The sequence below is a fragment of the Rhodnius prolixus genome, unplaced genomic scaffold (assembly GCF_049639745.1).
Source record: "Rhodnius prolixus isolate KJV_2025 unplaced genomic scaffold, Rpr scaffold_5, whole genome shotgun sequence".
Classification (NCBI taxonomy): Eukaryota; Metazoa; Arthropoda; class Insecta; order Hemiptera; family Reduviidae; genus Rhodnius; species Rhodnius prolixus.
Window position 1 is genome coordinate 35,016,938 of NW_027411624.1, and position 13,299 is coordinate 35,030,236.

General features: G+C 32.2%; 1 protein-coding gene and 1 long non-coding RNA gene across 9 annotated transcripts in view; one reads left to right on the forward strand and one right to left on the reverse strand.

Moving 5' to 3' along the window:
* LOC141458256 (uncharacterized) overlaps positions 1 to 13,031 on the forward strand; it is a 30,396-nt gene extending 17,365 nt beyond the window's left edge. For 2 of the 8 annotated variants that reach the window (XR_012460848.1, XR_012460843.1), the window contains exons 6-7: positions 11,031 to 11,200; positions 12,173 to 12,557. This is a non-coding gene — a long non-coding RNA (uncharacterized lncRNA). Of the gene's footprint in view, positions 1 to 721; positions 737 to 11,030; positions 11,201 to 12,172 lie in introns of those variants that run through there. The other 6 variants (XR_012460850.1, XR_012460844.1, XR_012460849.1 and 3 more) reach the window with 6 other exon arrangements.
* Positions 1 to 13,299, reverse strand: part of LOC141458251 (uncharacterized) — a 31,527-nt gene that overhangs the window by 4,168 nt on the left and 14,060 nt on the right. The window lies entirely within an intron of this gene.

Below are 13,299 nucleotides of genomic sequence, written 5' to 3' on the forward strand. Positions count from 1 at the left end.
TCACCACTATTACCTTTATAGGTCATTGCAGTTCTCTCTGCTTAACTTTTATTGATGGCTTGTTTTTTTTTTGGCAGTTCGTCACTGCCAAGGTTATGCCTAAGTTGAAGGTCGAGGTCATTATCAATACTAGTACGGGTTGTAATTTTAGTATCAAGAGGCCAAAAAAAGTGTGTGTATTGTTAAACACTCAAATGACTTTATTTTACTATTCGTAATCTAGCCAATTTTCTTCACTTTATTTTTTATTTTAACTTATTGGGCTTCAATATTATAAAAATCTGCAAGAAAGCAGGGCGGGTCTTCGAAAGAACGCCTTAAGTTACATTTACAATCATATGCTTGCTCTACCGCCTTCTTTCATTCCTCTGTATCTGCTGCCAAGATTCTTGCATCTCTCCAAGAAGTGCCCTGTACCTTTGGCCTGGACATTCTCTCTCTTTACTTCTTAGCCTGAGTCTTGTTCGCTATCTTGGGCAGAAATTATTCGCAGAACCAGCATAGCATGTTTTCCTCTATTTACTCCTCTGCTGGCTATAATCTCCAGACTGGATCTTTTTAATGGCATTAACCAACCCTGATTTAACCCTTTATCTTCCACAAATAACTCACTGCACACGCCTAAATCTGATTTTTTTAGTCTTTAAATTAAACGCCAGGTCACAGATGATTAAGTTAATATAGAAAGAAATGTCCAACTTAAATTCGAATAGAAACTTAGTTTCAAAACTCTTCTTCGAAAAAATAAAAAAAACATCATGGAGAAAAAGAAGTTTCGAGCACTCAAATTCGTCAAAATTAGAAGTAAAAATATTCTGAGAAAGTGGAAGGAATATTTTAAAGGTATCTTCAGAGAGAATGAATCAATGGAAGAAAGATCTGAATCAATCAACGAGGGTTGAAGACCATTCTATTGACAAGACGGACATCTATGAGTTTCTAGTAGAACTGAAATTTGAAGAAAATTGCTGATATGATCTAAACCCGTAAAAGCAAGCATTTCAATGAATACATAGTGTAATTGTAATTTGTAATTTATAAAAGAATCTTATAATAATCTATGAATATTCATTCATTTATTTATTCAATAATCTATGAACAAAATTTAATTTAATTAAATTAAAACAGCTAACAATAAATTCAAATTGCGGTTTTTAAAAATGTATTTCTAGTATTTCATTGTTTGAACCATTATTAATGTTCTCATTGTGCCCATATTTTTATTGCATTCACAATTCGATAGTACAATTTGTTACGTGCAAGATCTAGAGAGTCGTGATCAGTCTTCGCTTTGTATCCATGCTTTTTTACCTTTAGATTCTGGTATTTCAAACTGTTATTAGAAGGTGTGTCTGGGTCAATGTATCATTACATAATCAAAACAAACAAATAAAACAAAAAAATGACAAATTATTTCATTTTACATAATGATAATAAAACCTGAACGTAAAAATATTTTTAAAAAGTTCAATTCCCCCCCCCCCCTCAAACTTGTATCCCCGACTAGAACTTTCTTCATAAAATATACTTTTTTATTCGATCCCCAGAACATTCCAGCTCGTAATTGGAGGCAATTACAAGTATTTGGTGTAAAAGATGTAAATCATTAATGAAATTCAATAGGGTGCGTTGTCGAATAAAGAGCGGAGTTCTTTTCAGGAGGAGAGTCTATGAGAAGGGCCAGAAAGACACGAGCGTGTCCTCCTACGTTTATTCTCGTAGTTAACGGAAACTGGGAATTGTGTTCGATATTTTGCCTCGATCCTCCCCTAAGCGCTATTTCCATCAATAAAACTTTTTCTATTTTCATTTTATTTCAGTACATCGTGGGGCCACAAGAAATTACCTCGGGGGCATCCAGTTTGACACCCCCGTCCTAGACGGACCCATCCTTACCCAGATCTGACCTAGAAGTAAGCCTGACATATAAAAGTGTTGTTAAAAAAGTCTATAACCTTCTGTAAGAAGTGAAGTCTTGCTTAGAGTCTTTAAAAAGTATTTCGTGAAACCAAAGGAAATATCACACTTTATATTGCGAAAGTTAAGGTATTAATTTTTTTATTTTATTTTGTCACCTTGCACCTTTTAGCAACGATTTCAGTATATCACTAACAATTTAGGCAACTTATGTTATGAAAACTGGAGGCCGTTTCCGCTTTTACCAGATTTTAACTCCTTGCCATGTCGCAATAATCCTTGGAAAATATCTGAATAGGAATACTCACAAGACTTTTTCTCTAACCTCAGTGTTCCCCTCAAAAGAGGAGAGTGGATTATCAACTTTTTAAAAGGAATTCTGGTGTCCCTCTAGGTATCCCCATCTAACAATTAGATCCAACACTTTACTGGCACCTAAACCTACACAAATCACATGGGGCCTGCAGTTTTTAGTTGATGTATGCAACTATTTAGTTTTAGGCAAACTTTGAATTCATCTTATAATCACGCGCATTCATTTAACACATTACAAACGCCTACATTCTAAGCAGAAACACAAATATATATAAGAGCAACAAAAAAAAATTCATTACAAGTTGTTTCAAATTTTAGAGATCGTAGCAGGCTTCTTTCGTTCACGTTGTTTTTCAGACAAGGTGCAAATTTGAAAAGGTTTCAAAAATAAATATTAGACCATGTTTTCTTAATCTACAATTTTCAAGACTTAAACCAGAACATACTCTATATCGATTCATATAGCAATAAAACGTAATGTGCAAAACACAAAAATAATTGTGAATTGTGAATTTCTTCCTTAAAATTAACTAAATATCCACCAATCCTGCCAGTTGTTAGACTACAGAAGACTAATCCACAAGTAACCAACTGCATTTCACTGCTCACTACAGAACCATTATTGTTGTACTTAAAAAAGATTACCTATTTTCCTATGAACAGGGTTTTCAAATTACGTGAATTTTCCCGAATTGCTAATATAAAAAACCGTTATCAAATTGTGAACTTTGTAAAATTAATTGTTTTATCAAGCTTGCATTCATAGAGAATACCCTACTGGCCTTGTGTTTATTGAATTCTGACGGTCATCTTGTTAATTTCAGCGCTCCTGTTCAAGTTCCCACCTGTACATTTTCCAACACCATTAATTAGATTTATTTTATAATAACAACGTCACAAACTTTCTCTTTAGGTGGACACAAAATAAATCAATTGGTTATTAATTAAAATCTTTTTTAATTTTAATTTTTTTTTTAATGGTAAGACCTAACCAAATGATAAATTAGTTAATTCAGGGTTGAATAATGAATATTTGAAAGTAACGAACAACAAACAACAAAAGGTCTACTTCAAAAATCTGTTTTAGTGAGTTCTAAGTTAACATGACTCAACATGTTTACTGCGTATGTAATAAGCCACATTCACTTGTAGTAAACCAGTTTTTTTTTGTTCTGGCTCTTATTTGAAGACCTTGAAAAGTATTTATAAAAATAGTGCATTAAATGACCTGGTTGTTTTGTTTTAATATACTGGGTTAGGTTTATTTATTATTTTGTTTAGGATAAGAGAGTCAGACAATAGAATCTAGCAAGATTAATAGTTTGGGACTTACGCGCTGCCTACTGCGCTACCGAGGCTCGCCACTTGTTGCAAAAGTGTGTCTTGTATCACAGTAGACAGTATAAAAAATGTAAGGTTTTCCACGCGGGTACTGTCCGCCTCGCAGGTAACTAATTCGGTAAACCATGTCAACAGCTAGAACAAACGCGGACACATACCAAACCCAATTATAGTATTCAAAATCACTTCTCACTTCTCAAAAGCCTAAAAAGCTTAAGGAGAGAAAAACCTAGATCCTCCAAATTAGTGGGGACTAAGCGTATTCCAAAAGATAATTGAATAAAAAGTTTTTTTGAGACCAAAAATTGAACCCTTTTTGAGAAAATTTTTGAAAATAATGAATGTACTAAATTGAGAAAACATATTTCTTGAATTTTTAAATCAATAATTTTTAGTCGGTCCCCTGGATGGGCGGTATTCGAAAAAATAAAAAAGTAAAAAATATGACACAGTAAAAGTGGGATTCCATTAGGCTAGTTTTGAACAAAAACTTAATTACAGGGTCTCCAATGGTACCATTAATTTTTTAAGTTAATTTCCATGAAACACAAGTCTAAAAATAATCCACAGGGTAAATCAGGTCCCCACGAGGAAGTCGACTGAGTGAACGTTCAAGAAAGAGGCGTACAGCATTATCATCAGTCATTGACAATTACCCACATCGTTTATGTGGACCTTTCTCCAGTTATCTGGTGACATCATTGGCTTCAATAATAATCTATTCTAATGCTACAATTATCGTGGACATAAATGTACGCTATAGATCTAATTATTAAAGGAAATGATAGATCTGTAAGGCGGGACCCAAACCACGACCACTTCTACTCAAAGAAAAGGGAGATTCATTTCCCGAACATACAGTTGGTGTATTTCTTTTTTGGTAACGTATCTTACTTTCACTATGTGGTATATTTTTGGCCGCCAACTTGAAACAATCTATATCAGAGAGTCTAGATAGAAAGTTTTTATTATTTAGCTCTTCAAAATAAATGGAATATAGTCACGAAGAAATATATATTGACAGAAATTCTCTCACATACGCCCAAATATTTCTTGGTAATAAAGATATTACATATGTGGGTATTTTACAACCTCCATTACTGTTAAGGAACAAAAATACAATTTGCTGGAAAAAAGAATGCAAAACTTGCAGCTTTTAGAGGAAGAGGAGAACGTTTAATTAGTGGTGGCTTCAGGGCAAGGAAGGATCGTGGATGGCTATTTCGCGGAAGAGTGGGTTAGGATGACAAGCAGAAGTGGAGAGAAGCTCCAGCAGATGGTTTTGTGTAAGTGAGTTAATTTTAGGATATGGAGAATATAGTCAGTAGTAAGTCTGAGAAATTTCTTGATGTTTACAACTACAGATCAGGCGCAGGAGGTGGCGCACAGTAACAGAGTAAAACTAATTATAATTGCTAATAAGTATAATCCTTAAAGATGACCCAAAACCCTAAGTAGAAAGCTTTACAAAAAAATAAAAAAATAGTGACTGATATTGGCAATAATCTTTCTTCTTTTAGGACTAATAAATCAATGACTAAAAAAGATAATACACTATTAATTAGGTTAAATTATCGGTTATAAAATCGTTAAATTAAAAGAGATTATATTGCCCTGCCACAAAACGTAGTAAATCCACACTTTTACCTCGTTAGATTCAGTTACACTAAATTCTTATCAATATTTTAAAACTTCATAAATCGAGCGGAGAAAAAAAAAAAATTGACAAACTAGTGAGTTTACAAAATACAAGTTTATACCTAATTAATTGCGTACAACATCAAGTTTCTTATGTAATCATCGTTGTTACGAATGAAAAAATTAATAGTGGTTGATGAAGAATCTAAATTTTTTTATTTTATTATTTTATTAATAATAAAATAAAATTATCATTGGCTCACAAATCTCTTTTTGCACTACATTTAATAATAACAGTACTAAAACTTTCTAACCTAATTATCATTCCATTTTATCAAATTCGTTTTCACCTAATTAATGTAGTCCGTGTAGCGTTAGCAATACAGGTTTCACCGCAGTATCTCGTAGTAGTTTGATACTAAATGAAGCCATAAAAATGTGACTGGCTGTATGGACACAGAGAGAGGCGAAATGATATCTACTTATATCTAAAGGAGATTATAACAACTAGTTTTATGAAAAACTAATACTTTTGAGAGATTTTTGCTGGAATATCGTTAGTAATAGAGCAGAAAATGATCCAAGAATTAATCCTTGTTGAACACAATCCTGGAAATGATCAGTAACTTAAACTTCCGCCAGACTGTATGATGAATTATTTATTTACAGCCTGTACAATATATACATCTTGAAGATGAGATAGTAGTCTCACGATTGCAGGGTAATGCTAATTTCTCTAGGACTCTAGGCCACAATCAGAGAGGCACGATGAGAGGAGTGAGCTTGGGCTGGAACTCTTTAGTTACTAATCAGGAGATAAGAGTTTAGAAGGTTGCGCAGCCAACGTCGATTTGAAAGATGTGGAAAATTATCAAGATTGGTGGTTATATTGAAAGATGCTTTCATTTTACAATGTTAATCTGACTGACATTGATTCAAACTGTTTCACACCAGACGATCTACATTCTTCAACATTTTATTGATCACTTAAAGAAGCATTTGTTTTACGAACTGATCCTTAATGTGGCGATATATCAGGATTACAGTTTAAACTGGCCTTTTCTACGCAATAATCCTTTAGGAGATCTGACATTTCATAATAACAAAAGAATCTGGACAAGGCCTTTCTTCAATCGGCAAGGTCGTATAGCAGGCGTGTCACAACACCAATGTACTCTAAGTGCTAATTTTATGTTTTGCTATTTTAAATAATATTTTGTTTACATAACTTCGCTTTATGTTTACACCGTAAACAAATATAAATAAATAAATAAAAATGTAGAATTACACTCTATGGTATAATAAATTTGCCTAGTTTTGTTGGACCATAAAAAAATATGCGTCGTAAAGTTATGCGTTATATAATATAAGAAGAAATATTACGAAAACACGTGCGTATTACGACTGAGAGCATACCAAATTTATTATAATTATACCTGCTTCAGGTAATAAATTGAAAATTAGAGTAGTTAAATAAAAAAAGCGTTAGTATGTTTTAATAAAATGTGCTATGATATAAACGTATACTTCAGTTTATGATGGTTGTTATGGTTAGGAGGTATATCATTCATAACAGCACAATTATTCTTCTAATATTATTTAATGATTATATTTCAAAATTGTAATGTCTATCTGACAAAACTGTTACATAGTTTTGCGGCTATTGGATCAGATAAGAAGTTTATTGTATACTCTTACCGTGTTATTAGATTTAAAAGTGAAATGTATATAAACAGATAAATGCTTACAGACTTCTCTTATATGAATGTAGTACTTCAAATATTGCCTCAAATCTAGGAATGCTATATTTATTTTTCTAATATAACAACAATTTAGGCCTGAATAAATTGTAATATTAACATTTGGCCTGAATATTAACTGCTTTTTAACATAAAGTACCTGAATGAAATAATTTCAGGGGATTCGTAATGTTGAAATACTTCCACCCAGTTGACTAAAACATTATTAAGAATTGAATTTCACTCTGCTCATTATTAAAAGTTGCAGGTAATAATGAATAAAGGTGTAAAGAATTGGCTAAAATTAATCACCAACAATTCTGGGAGAGGCCGCGAAATTACTATGCTTTCTTTCTTCAAAGTTTAATATAATTTATTTATTTTTTTTATAAGAGATCTGCTTAAAATTAAATGAACAAATATTTAGTCTTTTGTTGAAAATGTAGTCAGGTTCGCAGAGCTGGATAAAATCAGCTATATTTAGGGGACAAAAAGCTTTAAAAAATTAATGTCACTTATGAGCTTTCAAAAGTTTATCCAAAAGTTGTTTACAAATTTGAAAATAATAATACTCGTACATCCAATATTCAAGCGCATGAAACCTCTCGCCTTATATGAAATCACCCAAACATTGCCAGTATTAGTGGAATCCATTACAAAACATTTTAATGTACATAAAGGGAACTATGGTGTACAGATTTATAGTAAGTTCCTCTACATTGACCACAATGTCTAGTGAAAGTAGAGTTAGTTACTGCACGAACCAGTCTCTGTAATGTATTTATATTTTTCGTGTTCTAAGTCACCTTTCTGCTATACAATAAAGGTATCTAGGTAAACCTAAAATTGCATGCATTCAAACGTAAATATCGAATTTTATCAATAAGCGCCAATTATTTTAGAAATATTGATTGTGTTAAAGAAAAATAATTTTAAAGTTTCTAAGGACTGAGAAGAATTGTAATGATTAGGAATACAAAAAAAACAAGATAGAAATTAGGATGGATGGAATTAAATTCGTGTAACAATTTTTGTTGAATGCCAACGGTATGGTAGGTACGGAATCCCACTAGATGAAACAGTAGAGGAAAACAGACTGAGATATGAGTGACATCGGAGTCGGTTAGCTCTTTATAGAATGACAGATCTAGTTATTAGTAATTTAGAACTTGTTAGGTAGCCTCTAGTCTGTTAAGCATTTTTGCAAATTTGAACATTTATTTGTTATAATCAAAACTAAGAACAAATTCAATTTCAATACGACTGTTCAAAGTATTTAACTTTCGAACTGATATAAAGGTCGGAAACAGGTTAACATACTTTACTATTAACACATTTAAATGAAATTTTATGGTGCAGAACAGAGAATCAAACCCCATTACCGCAGTATATCCTTGCTTTGCGGTCTAGCTCAGCTTATGGTAGTGTGTATTCACTAAACAATAATTGATATTATTGTCTGTGGCCTTTAAAAATACAAATATTTTTTATAAACATCGGCAGAAATTGGAATTCATTGAAGACAAATATTTGGAGCATAAAATGCTCTGGTTGAGACCAGTACAGAATCTCTTGCCAGCAATCACAGAATACTACATCAGCTGCCTGGTAATATTGCCCACGAATCAACCTAGGAAAAATAATAGATGGTTACAATTTTTGACAAAGCTATAAAACTACGCTTAGAACTGTGATTGAAGTGATAATCATTTATAGAGCCAAGTTTATTAGGCTCCACGATAGCCGAGCGGTTAGAGGCAAGGTCCAGCTAGATGTATTGTGGTACTGGGTTCGATTCCCGGTCTGGACCTTGGATTTTATGTAGTGGTTAGTATGAGAATTTAATAGTGAAGTACGAGGTGTGTTCAAAAAGTAACGGGAATTTTCGTTTTTTGAAAAAAATATTTATTTATTCATCTACATTAATATTGTCGCCTTCAAAGTAGTCCCCTTCGCATACAATACACTTGTGCCAGCGCTTTTTCCAATCCTCGAAACACTTCTGAAACTCGATCTTTGTGATAGCTTTCAGCTCTTTCAGCGATTCTCTTTTAATGTCATCTATGCTTGTAAAACGACGGCCTTTTAATGTTCTCTTTATGTTTGGAAATAGAAAAAAGTCACATGGAGCCATGTCTGGCGAATATGGAGGCTGGGGCATCGTTAAAGTTTTGTTTTTGGCCAAAAATTCACGAACAAGCAATGAAGTGTGAGCAGGTGCATTATCGTGGTGCAAAATCCATGAATTGTTTTGCCACAAATCCGGGCGTTTTTTTCGGATTGCTTCACGCAAACGGCGTTGAACTTGTAGGTAGTACTCCTTATTGATTGTTTGACCTTGTGGCAAGAATTCATGATGCACTATGCCATTAAAATCGAAGAACACAGTGAGCATAACCTTCACATTCGACCGCACTTGTCGAGCCTTTTTCGGTCTTGGCGATCCAGAATGCCTCCACTAGGACGATTGAGCCTTAGTTTCGACATCATATCCGTAAACCCATGTTTCGTCACCTGTTATAACACGTTTCAGTAGATCCGCATCGTTGTCGACTTCATTGAGTGACTCTTGAGCAACTTCCATTCTCCGCTGTTTTTGTTCGAAATTCAACAATTTTGGAACAAATTTTGCTGCCACACGTTTCATACCCAAAACATCCGAAAAAATTTCATGGCATGAGCCAATTGATATGGCAACATCATCAGCGACTTCTCTGATTGTGATTCGGCGATCGTTCATAACCATTTCTATCACTTTTTTTCACGTTTTCATCGGTTGTTGATGTGCTTGGACGTCCAGGTCGTTCGTCATCTTCAACGTTTTCGCAGCCATCTTGGAAACGCTTATACCACTCGTAAATCCTTGTTTTACTCATAGCATACTCACCATATGCCTTTATTAACATTTCACACACTTTATTTCATTTTTACGCAAAATTTAATACAAATTCTTTGATCCATTTTTTTTAACAAACAAAAATCGCCAAGCTCGAAAAACACGTCTAACCTTAACGGCTGCCACTTAAGAAGTAAACAATGAATATTACTGAAAATTTTATCGTACTTCAGGGGCATGTGTACCAACATAATAAAAAAAAAAATTTTACAATCAGACTCTCCAAACCCGCGAAATTTAAAAATTCCCGTTACTTTTTGAACACACCTCGTATGTATGCTAATCGCCTCCGTCCATTACTTGGACTTTTAATTTAAAAAAAAGTAGGCATTACTTTACATTTTTTGAAAAATGCAAATCGCTTCGATAGACTAGTATAGTGCAAATACTAACAATAGATTATTTAACAATCAAAGTTCGAGTAAAGCAAAACAATTCTTTTGTAGCTATTATCTATGAGTTATAAAACCATTTGCATTGCTCTCTATTACTGTTATACTACTACTACTATTATAATGCATTGTGTCACTGAAGAATGCGTAATGCATATTGAACGTGATGTTCGCAGCGAGAAATAGGTAGAAAAATATGGGGGGAAAACGGAAATAATGACCAGAAATCACGTCACGCCAAATAAGTTCATATGTGTATGTTATATGATTGTTGTATGTATGTATTATATAAACGTTAGTTTATATATAATATAATATTTACTAGCTTCCGTTATCTAAAAGATGATTAATTTTGAGAAACTTCTTACTAGAAATATAATAGTTTTTCCGGGAAACCATTTTAGTTATAATGGAAAATGAATTCCTGTTCTCAAATAATTTATTTATTTTAATGCTTTCCTTGAAAATAAGTCATTTGTGATTCAAAGCAATTATACTGCATTTATGACGTTATATGCACCTGTGTGAACCAACTAAGCGTAATGGATTTAATGAGATTTTAATGGAGCGTAATGGATTTTTAAAGAGAATCTAATTTAAATAGATTATTTTTAAAGAAACTTTCTCTTACAATGCGTTGAATGTCTATTTCTATAATTTATTCTTTCAATTAGTTTTAGGAGAGGTTTTCCTATATTCCATGTCTGTAACTAAAACACAGACCAAGATTTTGTTTTAAGGTTAGCATAATAATTTAATCAATACATATAACTATAACCAACTTTCTCACAGTTTCAGATCTGTGGTGGAGCCGTCATTTAGAGAATTACAACTAAACGTTAGGAACTAGGAAGTTATTTCACAAACTGGGTTACGGTTGTAATAATTTAAGATGTTGCACTGGGGAGTCAGCAGCAATTCGAGGTCGTAATGGAGCCTACTAATTTAAATGAATTTTAAAGGTTGTTTCACACTAATTTTAAGTTTCAAGTGTTTATTGTATCTGTGTTTGACTTAGTTAAGAAAGAGCCTTTATTAACCTTACTGATTAGACTAACAAATCAAAACTTCACCATCTTTTAATGAAGTTTTTTACTATTAAATAATAAATATTCTTTCCAAAACCTAATATCCACCTGTTCTGTAGTTTACCTTGTGTACATATATATTATTTTCGAATGTAAATTTCAGTCAGTTTAGTAAAAGTTTTATTTCTTTAATTGCGTGTTTAGAAGTATATTTTTTTAAAATGAATGATGTAGGTAATAAGAAATTTCTTAGAATACATTTGAGATCTTTTCACAAGGCCAAGGAGCAAAAAAAAACAAGGAAATTTAATTGAGAATTATTTTGAAATTATAGAGCATATAATCTGACCCAATTATGATGAGTTATAATTTACATGTGAATAATTTATGGTTTGATTTGAATTGCTTACATTTTGGTTTATTTTTTCGAATACCTTTGATTATCTTAGCAGAAATGTTTAATTTAAGAATGAATTTCATCAGTTACTCAGTTAATATTTTAGGATTCGAGTCTCCTTTATCTCCCCAACACGATCTGCAGCTAATATCATGTACTAAGTCCAGTTTTTTTCACAACTAAATGTAGATTTGTTAATTATGACAATCTGTATTGGAAGAAGACAAAAGTGCAAATTCATACAAGATAACTTTGTTAGTATAAAAGAGTTATCAGAAATTTTTCTATCAAGAATAGGTTTAAACGTCAGCATTACAAGGTAAAGTGCTGGTCTAAGAAAAATGTAAAATACAAAATAAGAATAAAGGGTCGAAGAAAAACCAAAGTGTATTTAAATTAAAAAAGTAAATTGTACAGGATAACCAACCAACCATTAAAACATGTCTAAACATGATTAAAAAAAAAAAAAAAAAAAGGCTTAACTTGTCATTTTTATTTTTATTTTTTAGATCACACCGGGTATTTGATATGAGAACCTTTAGCGTCACGTGATTAACTGAACGTGACTTATGCTAGTGCCAAGAATGTCTATGAAGACTTTATTACAAGTTATTGATCATATAAGGTGGTAAAAATGGTGCAAGCTATACAAAAAAAAATATATATATATAAATGCTGGCCTTTTTACTTTGCTGAAATCTAGTAAACGTGATGTACTAAAAAAGAAAGAGATTCGCCAGGTTAACATTTTGTATGGATATGGTTATTTTGTAATTATTATTAAATTGTTCTTATATTAGTCTTGAAGAAATGAGAATATTATTGTACTTTAGTTTAGTTTTTTTTTTTTTTTAACTTGCCTTGGCAACATAACTGAATTTATTTATTGATAAGGATGCGCAGATTAGGATGAAAATAAAAAATTCTCGCTCGCTTATTTATTCTTTTTCATAGTACATTTTAAGTATTTGAGGTTTTCTTCCAAATTAAAGGAAGATAAAGTGTTATCAATAGTAATCAAGAAAATTACTACATCCTTGTATCTTGCCAAGGTTCCCTCAAGAAATAGCCCAAAACAGATGTAATAATCCTCAGCAAGTTCATAAATAAACCTATCCCCCGATTTACACGGAAGATAGGTTCCAGAGAAAACCGTGAAAATCGAAATCGATGATTTTTATACGTAAAACCGTGTAAATCGAAAATAAACTAAATGTGCATAATTCAGTTATTTATTTCAAAGTAAAATAAAACTAAATACATCTTAAAAAACATAAATATAATAATAGTGTATATAATTCATTTTACGTTTAGAAACAAGAAATATAAATTTAAAAATTGAACTAAAAATTTCATTATGTACTGCTATCACTTTCATAGACTCTTCGTTTTTTCTTTCTGTTTACTAAGATGTCACTTTCATCACTCGATAGTATTTGGTACAATTCACTTTCGTTGTTAGATGAATAAGAAGCAATTTCAGATCGCTGAACCTGAACCTAACAATTGTGTTTGGTTTTTGGTCATATCCTTATAGACCTCCTCATATTGAGTTAAGCATTTATTAATATAAATAGGAGAGCTCGTTCCAACATTTGGGTCATTTTGTACAAAATGATTACCCAATTTTAGCTCT